This window comes from Euprymna scolopes, chromosome 20 (assembly GCF_053919585.1).
Source record: "Euprymna scolopes isolate OS-2025 chromosome 20, ASM5391958v1, whole genome shotgun sequence".
Lineage (NCBI taxonomy): Eukaryota > Metazoa > Mollusca > Cephalopoda > Sepiida > Sepiolidae > Euprymna > Euprymna scolopes.
In genome coordinates, this window is record NC_136501.1 from 103,539,916 (window position 1) to 103,553,324 (window position 13,409).

The following is a 13,409-nucleotide window of genomic DNA, read 5'->3' on the forward strand; positions in this document are numbered from 1 at the left end:
TAATTTGTTGCTGGCTATCTTGCTCTTGCTTGTTGCTGGATCTCAATATTTTGAACCGAGAGAGAGACTTATCTGTCGTACAAAGCTAAGACTCTGTACCATCATCTTTGTATAGATACTCCTTCAGACATTTGGGCTCATGAATTTTAAATATCTGAGGGTGGGGCACTCGTCTGACAAGACGTTGCAATCATCATATATATATACATATATATACATACATACACACATTATATATGTCTATAAAATGCATAAATATCACATTAATATATATTGAGCATTTATATCAATATAGGATTAATATTTATAAATATTTCCTTTCTAAAATTTAAGATTTAATATATATTCTATATATATATTCTATATTTAAAGTCTTAAATTTTAGAAAGGAAATATTTATAAATATTAATCCTATATTGATATAAATGCTCTATATATATTGATGTGATATTTATGCATTATATATATATATATATATATATATATATATATATATATATTACTACCCGTACAAATGGCGAATCTGTATCCATGGATTACTACCTCTCTGTTATACGTCTTAAGTGTGTATATATATATATATATATATACACATATATATATATATACACACACATATATATATATATATATATATATATATATGTGTATACTTATATATATATATATATATGTGTATACTTATATATATATATATATATGTGTATACTTATATATATATATATATGTGTATACTTATATATATATATATATGTGTATACTTATATATATATATATGTGTATACTTATATATATATATATATATGTGTATACTTATATATATATATATATGTGTATACTTATATATATATATATGTGTATACTTATATATATATATATGTGTGTATACTTATATATATATATATAAGTATATTTATATATATATATATGTGTATACTTATATATATATATATGTGTATACTTATATATATATATATATGTATACTTATATATATATATATGTATACTTATATATATATATATATAATGTGTATACTTATATATATATAATGTGTATTTATATATATATATATATAATGTGTATTTATATATATATATATATATAATGTGTATTTATATATATATATATATATAATGTGTATTTATATATATATATATGTGTATACTTATATATATATAATGTGTATATATATATATATATATATATATATATATATATATAAAGAAATAAAAATTACAATAAGTTTACCAAGGTAATCAAAATGGTAAACTTAAAATATATTATAAATATTAAAGAGTTAATATTTACAAGTAAAGTAATCTCAACCAGATGTAAAAGCTCAATAAAACCGAAAAGGAAATAGAGCTTATAATATGAACAAATGATTAATAAAACGTGTTAAAAGACATCTTGAAAAAGAGTTAAAACATATTTAATTTTAAAAAGGAAGCACAAGATAAGTGGATAGTCCTTAATCCGCGGAGTTTCGAAGAAATACTCTCCTTAATATATATATACACACATACATACACGCACACACATATATATATAATAGGTTGATGCAAAATGTCTTTTTATGACGTATTTTTTCAAGTTAAAAACGGTATTATTTTTGCAACCTAGTATATATGCATGTTTGAATATATATATATATATATATATATATATTACTCGCACTTCTATGTCACTCTCTCTCTCTCTCTATATATATATATATATATATATATATATATATATATTGTATTGGTAGTAATTATTAAGTGTGCCTACCAAAAGAGTGCTCAATGTTTAGACAGAGCCAAAATAAGCGATTCCCTTGCCGGGTTTTCGCCGAAACATGTATGCCTATATGTAGCCATTTGGTTGGATACTAAATTAACTTATATATATATATATATATATATATATATATATATATATATATATATATATATATATATATATATATATGAGAGAGAGAGAGAGAGTGACATAGAAGTGCGAGTAATATATATATATATATATATATATATATATATATATATATAAAAGGCAAATGCGGCACGCACATTTTTGTATGTCCAAAAATGACTTTTTTCGCCGACGGTCCCGGGGTCGTTACTATCGTATCGGGGTCGTTAGAAGTGTTTATACACCCCCTAAATAATAATATCTAGGATTTGGGAACGCGCGTCGCGTCAAGATTTATTTACAGCGATTTAAAAAATTATTGATATTTTGGCTTCTGACGTGTTGATTCGGCTGTTTCGTCTGTTCTTCAGATGCTGTACTTCCATTTCTTGTTCTCTTTCGACTTCACGACTGAGATAATTTTTTTTTATTTTTGTACCTTTACTCTACGTTAAAAAAACGACCCTGGTGTCTAACTCTGTCCCGTGCGGAGACATTGTAAATAGGGACACTGTTCTCGGCAATCGCGCCGGGACTAGAAGCAATCAGCTTTAATGCGTGGAAAATACCTTATATCAGACGATTGCTATTCAATTTGGACAATCCCCTTTTTATGGGGAGCTGGTTTCTCCCCAACATCTTGGGGAAACAAAACCAGCCAAAGTTGAGTAAACAAACCAAAAAAAAAAAAAAGAAAAACTGCCCCGCAGTAAATGTTAACTCCGATACTTCTATTTGACCTCATTAATGAGGTCAAATAAAAGGAACGGTGTTAATTGTATTGCGGGCACCTGTCAATTCAAACATCTTTCCGTTACTATTTCTTGGTCGGTGAACGGAATCTTTTGGTTTTCAATAAAATAAAAAGCTATAACAAACATCTAAATGACTACTTTAAATACAGTTCCTGATTTCAAAAAAAGAAAAACCAAAAGATTCATCTGCTTTACTTTTAATACTAGGTTTATTTTTGGTGTCTTTTCAATTCAATAGAAATCCTCCTAAATTTGCTGATGAGGAGACCGTGCTTAACAAAAAAACTATGTATAATTGTTCTACGTGACTTCATGTATACCACAAATAAAAAGCACGGATTTCCGAAACGATCGTACAGATAATTGACTTTGTTGTTGTTCCTTCTTATGAAACTGATTTTTAATTTAATTAAATTTTGATTTTTAAATTTTAAAAATTTTAAAAATTTTTAAATTATAAATCACATTACTTAATATATATATATATATATATATATATATATATATATATATATATATATATATATATATATATATATGAGAAAGAGAAAGAATATGTAAAGTGCGTAATTGTAGAATCCTGGGATACGGTGGCTCGAGGATACAGTTTTCTCAGGTTATGATGCGGAAGATGATGTTGTTCCGGCCCCTCTTTACGATATATCCCCTCCTTACGGTGTAATTTGTTATTTGATTATATAAATCTGTATTATACTCTACTTTTTTTTCTAATTTTTTTTATGTCCTATCCCGAGGTTTTACTATACATGCATATACATCAAGCGATATACAAAGAAGGATAAAAAAGATTAAAAAAAAAAAAAATTAGAGAGATAGAAAAAGACAGAGTTATAAAGACGAGTACCGCTGTGGAATCGTTAGACTAATGAGAATTTTAATATAATCATGGAAAATAAAATACAAGGAAATGAATCCTGTGTCACGAATTGCTCACTTGCAAAATATCATCATATTCATTGGAGCTGTGTTGTATTTGTGTGTATTCATGTGCGTTGGTTGCGTGGATGCCTTCTCGTATGTGAGCGTGCATGTGTCGGTGTGTTTACAAAATACCATACAGTGAAAGCTTATACATTTTCTAAATAGTAACAGAATTACGGTCTTCGAAAATAAGTAAATAGTATACAACCATCAGAAAAATTGGAAAAACTTAATATTAATAATAATAATAATAATTTAATATATAAAAGGCAATATGTCTGTCTGTCTTCATATTTTCAATTTCAAATTCTATCTTTACTGAAACTAAACGGTGCAATAAGGCCACCATTCGCCCATGTATGGAGTATTGTTGTCACATTTGGGCTGGTGCATCTGCTACTAGTCTCTCGCTCTTAGACAAGGTTAAAAAAAGTCGCCAATCTGATAGGCCCTGAACTGGCATCTAAGCTTCAGCCTCTGTCCCATCGACGAAACATTGCATCCCTCTGCCTGTTCTACAAGTATTTTAATGGTGAATGCTCTGACGAACTGCAGACACTTGTGCCCCCACGACGTAGACACCCTCGATAAACCCGACAGACAGCTAAATTCCACCCCCACACAGTAGAGATCCTTAGATGTAAAAGATCTTTCGACTCCAGTAGTTGCTTCTCCAGAACCGCTAGACTCTGGAATTCCATTCCAAGTTCCTGCTTCCCCAACTGTACTGACATGCAGAAGTTCAAGTGCAACGTGAACCGACATCTTGCTGCCCAAATCCCAACATAGTGCCCCAGTAGTTGTTGCCCCTGATAGTAGCCCCCTACACCAAAGTGGCAATGCGCCTTGTTAGGGGTGAAAATGAAAAAAAAAAAAAAAGCGGCGCTAGGGGCCTCAAGTGATTGCTTTTTTATGGACTGTTCTTTCATGCGTCTTTAGCCAGTTAAAATAGTTTTTACCGGTCAAAAATGGGTCCAAATTAAAAAAAAAAAAAAATCGTTAAAAATTTTGTACATTTATTTTAATTTTAAATCTTTAATCAGTTCATATGTGTGTCACGTCGATACAGTGGTAACATCATCAGCTTTGAATGCTACAGTTTTGCTTTAGGTTTCGATTCTAGCTGATTGCAGCGAAATACATTTTTTTTTTAACTTTTGAAATCACGACTCTATGATAATATATACGAAATCTTGACAAATTAAAATATCGTATTTAAGCGTAATCGACGTCAGGGCAAAGCCGTCCCCCTCCGCTAGTAATCTGTAAATACCGTAGTATCTTTAACTTACGTACGACTGTCATAGTTTCCAGATCATAAATTATTCGATTGAGAGATCTCATTTATTAAAAAAGAGGATAGAATGTGAGAACAGGGTACGGATATTAAATTAGTATATAGACACACTAATGTTCGTTGTATGTTATCAGCTATCCTCTATTAAATAGGATATCCCGATCACAGAACACGCAATGTAAAAGAAATAAAACTCTAAAAAAATAAATAAAAATAATGTTATTTTTGGGCCGTACGTGAAACTTAAATATACCTTTTTTTTTGTCTTTTGGCTGGGATGTAAGGATAGTTTTTGTTCAGGCTGAATATAATATAATGATATTATAAAGTTTCCGTTCACGTAAAGCGTCACAAACTCCTATAAGGATATTGGAGATAAACCGTAATAACCAGATATATTCTAGCACTACGTTAACCATATTACTTAGAAAAATATTTTTACAGTTTTAACAAAAGGGTTATAATAATATCCGAACGATACGGAAAAACTTAGAAAAAAAAAACAATGGGAGAGATTGGAATCAGAGGGATGGCCGAGAAGAAAGAATTTCAATAATGGAAACTGCATAAATATTAAGGAAAACCCTTGAATGTGGAGACTAACGTCACACATAAACTACACCCAAATTGGACACAGGAACTAGACCCAAATTGGACACAGTAACTAGACCCAAATTGGACACAGGAACTAGAACCAAATTGGACACAGGAACTAGACCCAAATTGGACACAGGAACTAGACCCAAATTGGACACAGAAACTAGACCCAAATTGGACACAGAAACTAGACCAGAATTGGACACAGAAACTAGACCCGAATTGGACACAGAAACTAGACCCAAATTGGACACAGAAACTAGACCCAAATTGGACACAAAAACGACTACAAATACAGGACACAAACAAACATTGCGTGGAATCATAAAAACTGAAACTGTATAATTGTAATATACCGTCACCCCTTTTTTAGTGTTACCATGTATGAGCACCACACCAAATAATGAGGATCAAGGAGGATAGAAAACCAAGGGGATAAGGCACTAGCCAGGCATCCGCTGGCTAAGTGCAAAGAGGACTAGGACCTTGGGGAGACTCATTGCCACCTAAATCCCATTGAAGACCAATGGCCCGCGCCAACGAGAAATCAATGGTAAGTGGCTGTTGCGATAACGCTGATTTTTTAAATAACGGTTTTCAAAAGGGGTGGAGAGTACTGGAAATCTGGCGAGACTTGTTGCGACTCAAACTCCAGAGAACGCCACAAGTTGTTCTCAAAGCATGTGTGACTACTTCTAGAGTAAATAATCATCAAATTTTTCCAGAGACATCCGAAGAGAAAATACTTTCATGGTTTTTCGAATCGTCACTGTACAAATGTACGTTATAGAATATGTATGCCAATTTAGCTACACAGCATTTTCCGCGTTCCATCCTCGAAATGTCTTTTCAGATACGGTTTAACTTGTAACTCTGATAACTTATTGAGCTCTGTTGAAGTAAATACATGAAATCCACCAATAAAATAATATGCATACAAGAAATAATAAGAATGATTATATAATATATATATATATGTCAAATAAAAATGCAACAGTGCAGCCCGATTACTCTTAGGCCTTATGCACTGTTCATAACTTTATATGCATATATATAATAATTAGTATTAACAGTATTTTCATTATTATTATTATTGGTAGTAGTGGTGGTGAGGTTTAGGTAGTAGTAGACGTATTGTTACTACTATCTTTATTAGTATCATTATTATTACTGCATTGTTTTTTAACGCCTTTACTATTCTTTTTATTATTGTTTTTATCATTATTACTATAATCATCATTATAATTGTTATTATTATTATCCCCGTTATTATCTCCGTCATTGCTACCATAACCGCTACCATTATTACTATTAACATTAATTTTGAATTTACTTCTATCACAACTATTGGTAATATTATGTTTAATGTTTATTTTTAATGATTACCTTTAATTTTGTCTTTGCTTCATCTTTATTTTTATCTTCAATTTTACTTCTATTTTATTTTCATCTTTATTATTACTACTATTATTATAATTTTCATTACTATTATCTTTCGTACTATTATAATTACCTTACTATTATTTGGTATATTTTTACCACTTTCATAAGTAATAATAGTTTCCTTACTCCTCCACTTCGACATCAATAGCTATACTTAACCTTTTGCATCAAGTTAAACGCACTCATAGTCATTGCGCCTATGATTATACTCCCTATATCACAAAAGTAGAAACTTATATATATATATTGCCGCATATTACCTTTCAGTTTATCCCCCCCCCCAAATTAGAAGCGAATTTATAGCCGCCATTTGCCGTTTAGGTGGCACGAATAAAAATCAAAATTACCCACTCCATAGAAAATAGACACCCCACAAACCGTTAAAATAAATTACCACGCAGCAACAATATACCCCTTATTTAGCCATAATACACATACCCCTGAATCTCAATACAATGTTAAAGACCATATATAATCTTATATATCATACTATATATAATAAGCTTCTTCTTATTTATTTAGAATTCAATAAAGCTTCCCCCAACATTCTATAATTCCTCTTAATCTCTTTCGTCCCCAATGAACCTTACGCTAGATGCCGCATCTTCCCCATGCTACCTAGCACGTTCTCTACTCTTCTGATGAGAAGCATTAGGCTTCGAAATGCCCTGGCATAAAGTCCCTTCTATCTCCCAAATTTTGCCCGTATTCCATTATTAAATAAATGATCCATTCTATATCTACCAATATGTAGTTTTGTGTTTTCATTTCATACTCTTATTGTCCTACTCTATATATATATATATATATATATATATATATATATATATATATATATATATATATAGCTCGAAATGTAATAGTGTATATATATATATATATATATATATATATATATATATATATAAGCCCCCCCTCTTTAGGTACAGCATAGTTGTAAATAATCTCATTCCCTACTTAACTGGCTGAAAAATGCGACGCTTACTGTTTGTTTATAAAAAAGCGGTTAGAGCACTGTAAAAGTGATGGACAAATGTTTAAATAGACATTTGGCAAGATAATTTACGGGTGCAGATCGGTAGAACTGCTGACTGTCAACGCGATGGTTCTAGGTTCAATCCACGGCTTGTGAGATGTGCTAGTCTAGCAGCACTGAGAAGTTGTGATACAATCACGGCGGTACTGCGAAGTCGATGACTACAAATATCTATCTATATCTATATATTAAACAGTTTGATTCCTGTCCAGGTAACCTCCATCCAAAATTTCAAATGTTTAGACGCAAAATTGGCGAAGGAGTTTGGTAGAATCTGCAAAGGTCAAATCTTTCAAAGTTGACCTCTTGGCAGCGAGATTTTCGCCTAAAACTAATTAAAAAGCTTGCATGTCTGAATACCCTTCATGTAAAATTTCAATTGTTTAGACCAAAAATTAGCTAAGTAATTTGGTCAAATTTTTAAAACTTTGACCCCAATTTTGACCCCTTAACACGTATTGTTTTGGGCTTAAATCGAATTAAAATGTTTGAGCATTGTCCAAGTGACCTACATGTAAAATTTCAAGTTTATAGAAGACCAAAATTGGCGGAGAAGTTTGGTAGAGTTATTGAAGATCAAAACGTTCAACTTTAACCCATTGATAGCCAAATTTCAATACCCCTTATGTAAAATATCGAGTTTGTAGACTAAAAATTGACAGAGTAGTTTGGTAGGTAAATGTACTCACACAGACAATTCCAGTTTTATAGATATACGTACACACGCACACATGTACCTCTCTCTCTCTCTCTATATATATATATATATATATATATATATATATATATAATGTGTGTGTGTGTGTGTGTGTGTGTGTGTGCATATATTACATACACGCATATCTATATACATGCACACAAATATATCTGCGTGTATATGAGTTAAATTAAGGAAATGTCATACCGAGATTTGGTGTTTTCTTCTTTTTAAAATTTATTTTCGATTTTGTCATATGATTTTCAACCAATTCAGCTGTTTACCTTAGCAACATACATTGGTTTGGTTTTGCTAATTTTGCCAGTAAAGTTATTCCATTAAACTACGTATGTTATTTTCTTTCTCGAATATAGGTTTTGCTGAATATGTCTGGAATGATTTTAGTAAACATTCACTTTAATTGTATTAACCTCGGCAATCTCCTCTCAAGTGTTCCTTTTAACACCACGTCACGATAGTCCTGGATTTCATCAGTACACGTCTTTGATGAGACTAACTATTAAAACTCAATTCTATGTAATCGAACTAGTGGTACCTCTTAATCAATTGAGGAGTGGTAGTGGCTAAGTCGTTAACGACACTCTTTGTCAGGTGAGTCCATCCGCACGTTTGTAGTGTTTATGAAAACGAACGGTGGAATATTCCAAATAAATTATTTACTGTTGTAATTACGGACCGGTAGGTTGCATCATAAATTACACTCTTAATTCTCTTTGTTACATTGTCTGTTAACAAAAACATCTTCACTCCCCACGTTTTTTTAGTCACTCCGTCGGTCGGTCTGTCCATAACACTTTTGTGCTTGGCCATTTTGGTTAAAATCAAAGGTCTGTTATTAATAGATGCTGTTCTTAGCTTTTTAAGCTTTTCTTGGCCTTTTGGTCTCGATCAAAGTGTAGAATCTGTTCCAGCAGATACTGCAAGCAAAGACCATATATGGGGGAAACCCCACATATAAGACCTTGGTCAATGTAGGGGCAGACCTTCATACCAATTGTCACTATCCTGCTCCCCTACTTATCAATCTTGTGTAGTCAACACACTTATTGCTTAACTATTTGGACGCCCAGCATTGGCCGGTCGTAGAGTAGGCCTAAATACATTATGCATTATTATAGAATCAATCCTCTTCGGTGAACTAATTCGCAATAATAATTATAATAATAATAATGAAAATAATAATGATAATGTCGTTCATCAAATTTCGCCTGTGTTTGTTAATATTATCACGGCAGCAGATGTTTGTGTTTCTAATTAATGTTTTGTTTTAAAATATGAAATCGAATAAATGATTTGCGGCGATTTTTAATGGCACTTATTCTTTTATCATGAATTGAATTTTATTAATAAGAAATCATTTTTAAAAAATGGTGAGATACGCTGGGCTTGATCAGGGAATTGTTCGATCTCTAATCGAACGCTCTACCGCTAAGCTATATCGCCAGATTATAACACCTGTTATTTTTGTTTTTAAAAGAAATGATTTGCTAAGATTTTATTATCTTCCTTGCAGGTGTAACTTAAAATATATCCCTGTAAAAAATATTTGTATCCATAAGAAACAAAAACTATTTTAGGATGGAAATTTTGTCGATTTATGATACTTATCGGATTAATCTGCACAAAACATAACCAAGAAAATTGCCACACATATAAATTACCTTCGTGTGAAATTTACAAAAGATGGACTCAGCCGATTCGGAACCTATGAGACAGGCACTTACCTACGCACAACGTTACTTTTATATTACAGTAGAGATTAAAGTGCAAATATCTAAATAGCGCTTTATCACATTGGCACAAAGGTCCTCGTCAGTACATCATAGTTAAGGAAAGTTTTATTTCGTCAATACATTATGAGTGATTATTTCGTCATACAAGGTATTCCATGTACGATGACGGCGATACCTTCATATAAACAAACTCCAGAAGCAAACAGCATTTAAAATCATTTTCGCCAGAACAATAGAAAAATGTGTCTTACCATTATATACGCTCTTTGAAATTCAAATATGTATAGTCGATTGAAATGAAATTTAAAGCACATGTATAAGGCACTGAATTAGGATGCGAAACAAGAGAAAAGGTTCAGTAAAAATAAAGAAAGCAGTGATTTTAGAGTAATTAAAACGTATATGGTAATGATTCGTACTCAGTCCCGGGCAACGCTGGAGCAACGCTTATGCTAGTATATTTTAAGGATAATAAAGATAAAGCAAGGTCCATCACAGATAAAGCACCTGTCAATTTCTAACTATATTGAAAATCCGTGATACTCGGATGTAATGGCCTGTGAATGAAATCCGTCAATTCGGCTACCGCACGTTTCCGTCGATAATGCGATAATTGCTTTCGTGTATTGCAGTTCTTGTAAGAGAATGAAACACTTTCTCGTAATAGGGACTTGCTGGCTTGTTTTACAACAAATCAATCCCTTTCCGGTTATGTGATGCTGTATCCAGTCATTTTAGTAACAGATTTTATGCTTGGAGTTCTTATACGTAAAAAAAAAAAATGTATACTTGGTGTGTAACTTTATTTTACGGCATATCAACACTTTTTGGATGGTTAATTACGAATCCAGTTATTTTGATTGAAATGATGTGCTTCAAGTTCTTTAAATCTCCAAATATTTATTCATGTTATTCGGTTTTGCTTCATTTGTAGATTAAAGTTGCCATTGTTTTATTTTATTTTTTTACAAAACATGATTAGGTTTTGCAAAACGAAAGGAAATAATAATATGAACGGTTTGTGCATTTTAGGTCAAGAAGCTGGTATCTTCAGACACTCATCTGGTATCACCAATTCCCAAAAAGTGGAATTATATACATGAATAGCAGGCCGCTCGGCATTGCCCGGTCGTAAAATACGCTTAAATATGATATTTTAATTAATGCAGATTTTGCATTTATTATACAGGGTGTTCCAAAAGTCTTGGGCACATTTCAAGTCCTCACATCTTCATAACTCTGAATAGTAGAAAGATGAAAGTGGTACCATTTTACAGCTAAATGCATTAAGTTTTTTGTAAGGCTTTTGATATTTTTCATTTCTTTTTCGATCCAATATCTTAATAGTTCTTAAGATATTCAATGTGCCCAAGACTTTTGGAACACCCTGTATTATATTGGACCCAGTATATAGTAATGATTTTAAAAGTAAAAAAAACAAAACAAAAAAAACAAAAAACAAACTCGTACGCCACTACCGAGAATCGAAACCAACACGTTTAGCTTACGATTTACTTTGTCCTTTTACGTTAATGCCCGCGTTATGAAGACATGTTTGCTGCAAGGATAAAAATTACAAGATGAACCTATAGCTTTTACGTTACGCAAGCATATTCGTAATGCCGTCGTTCGATCTTCACCTGGCAAATTCCAATTTTAAAAATTTTGCAAAGATTTTCCCCAGCTAAAACCAAAATATAAAGTTTCGCATGGGCTTGAATACCCTCTATATTATGTTTCATGTCTGTAGACAAAAAAACTGACAGAAGTTTGGTAGGCAAAATTTTTAAACAAAAATATACACACACACACACACACACATATATATATATATATATATATATATATATATATATATATATAAAGATGTTTGTGTTTACCTTTTTACGCAAGTATAAATTATGTAGAATTTCTGCATGAAATAGTTAACTAAAGATTACATTTGCAGCGTGCACGTAATAGTGGGTGATGTGTCACTCTACATCATTCGCGATTACTGAAAATGCAATCGACTAAACCGCAGTGGCCAGTTTGTTGTCACATGATGAGTAACAACTTGTCCAGCTCCAACCAGTATCAATAATTTTCCCTATTCTCTCTCTGCGCTTAAAACTAAACGCAAATTCTATGAGCAAAGTTTCTTTTCTTGACCTGTCCACCTGTAGAACTCTGTTCCGCTGGCTTGCAATCACCATGCTTTTGTCTCAATAACCACTTTTTACTAATTAACCTTTATCCTTGAGTGGCCTTCGGGCATTAATAAATGATGACTTCCTTGTAAAAACAGAAAAAAAACACCCACTTGACTTGGCTTTCCTCTAGCAACACAGTATGGTCTTCGCACTTCCTTCTGTGACTAATTATCTAGCCTTTTCGCTCTCTATGTATCAAAAACTTCGAATTTAATTTTGATTAAAAAATAATTAAAAATAGCTCTACTTTTCCAGTCTTTTGCAATGTTAAATGTTGAAGTTTTAATCCTAATATAGACAGTGTCCATTAAACAGTAGATTTTAAACAAAAATGCGTACAACCGACTCTTCACATTCTATCGCACATTCAAAACTTCGATCTTCATACACATTTAAAGATAATGAAATGTACAAGAAAGAAGAAAAAATATCATCTGGACTTTCCTGAGAAAGGCGTTTTATGGGCTGAAAATTCGAATTTTAACAAACAAATAAATTTATTAAAAAAATTTCTGAACTTGTTTGTTTTAAAAACCGTTTGTTTTTTTTTAATTTTTAATATATATGAAATACATCGTTATTCCTCATAGTTTTAAGATAATTATAGAAATATGATATTGTAAACAATGTTATTGTTGTTAAAATTATTGTTCTAATTTCAATTACTCATCTCTTTGTCAAAAAAAACAACAAAAAAACTACTAGACGACGGCTCTACATGCAAAAATTATAGTTACAGAAAATACAACATAATTTTTATGCTTCATACATCACAGACAATCATTAATATTTGAAAAAAAAATCA

The 13,409-nt window shown here is 31.6% G+C and overlaps 1 protein-coding gene across 1 annotated transcript in view; it reads right to left on the reverse strand.

The window, feature by feature from the left end:
• The window catches only part of LOC145241557 (glutamate receptor ionotropic, kainate 2-like), a 729,218-nt gene that overhangs the window by 55,509 nt on the left and 660,300 nt on the right, over window positions 1-13,409 (reverse strand). The gene's annotated exons all lie outside the window — the stretch shown is intronic.